At 30.2% G+C, this 1,060-nt stretch overlaps 1 pseudogene; it reads left to right on the top strand.

Annotated features, from left to right (window-relative positions):
* The first annotated feature begins 304 nt into the window (after positions 1–304).
* LOC116853546 overlaps positions 305–1,060 on the top strand; it is a 10,728-nt pseudogene continuing 9,972 nt past the window's right edge.

The following is a 1,060-nucleotide window of genomic DNA, read 5'->3' as shown; positions in this document are numbered from 1 at the left end:
CATCGAGAGTCAAGATATTACTGCAAAATGACGACCTTGAAAAGAAAAACGAAATATATTTTAACTGCATGTACCATGTACTTATATTTAATCATCAAAATTATATTTTTCTTCTCTTTATATGTTGTATAAATACACGTCAAAATAACATTTTCGCATATTCATTCAGTTTGTCATAAAAAATGGTGAAAAAACAAGCACGATTTTCAAGCAATCTGAGCCTTCAGTTATTAAACCCAGTTACCCTCTCTTAAAGTTATTTTACAATAACTTCATAATAATTAAAATAATTTCATTATTTCCAGAACATAGTCGACAACAACTCAGAGATATCTGTTATTAAAATGGTTGCCCTTCTGTTTTATGTCTCATTGGTGTTGACGCCTATGTACACTTATTGCTATTCAGCTGAAAGACTTTTAGCAGAGGTAAACAACAAATTGTAACCTTAATAATGACATGTGACATAATAATTGTGTGGACTTTAATTTACAGAGTACCGGAATGGCGTACGGCGTATACGAATGCCAATGGTACGATCTACCATCAAAGGATGCGAAGGAATTGATGTTTATCGTGTATCGATCTACGATTCCTCTTAAATTGACAGCTGGAAAATTCGCAACCTTCTCATTGGAGTTATTTGGGACGGTGAGATGTGTCAGGGAAAAGTACAATATTTTTTCTATATCACTCTTACACACAATGATATCATTTTCTTATATAAACTAGAAAGATTGTATAATTACCCTATTGTGTCATTTTATTTATTCGGTTATGATTTATAACAAATTTGAAAAAGTTTTTAGAAATAATCCATTATCTATTAATAAAGTAACTCGTTACCGTAACTGTTAATCATAAAAAAACCGTCAAAAATCAACGATTTGTTATAGTTTTTTTTTTTTTTATCAAATAATGAGCGAATTTATAAGTTAGTGTCTAGTTTCTGTTGTAATAATTGGCGACTGCTATATTCCGACATGAAAATTGTGGTGATATCTTCAAGATAAACAAAGCAATAATAAAAGTAACAATTGCATTAGTTGTCATTACTGTC

The sequence above is a fragment of the Odontomachus brunneus genome, unplaced genomic scaffold (genome assembly GCF_010583005.1).
Source record: "Odontomachus brunneus isolate Ranch 3 - 2012 unplaced genomic scaffold, Obru_v1 Obru_scaffold_354, whole genome shotgun sequence".
In the NCBI taxonomy this organism is placed as follows: domain Eukaryota; kingdom Metazoa; phylum Arthropoda; class Insecta; order Hymenoptera; family Formicidae; genus Odontomachus; species Odontomachus brunneus.
Note: the sequence above shows the minus strand (reverse complement) of the source record. Positions and strands in the feature narration are given on the sequence as shown.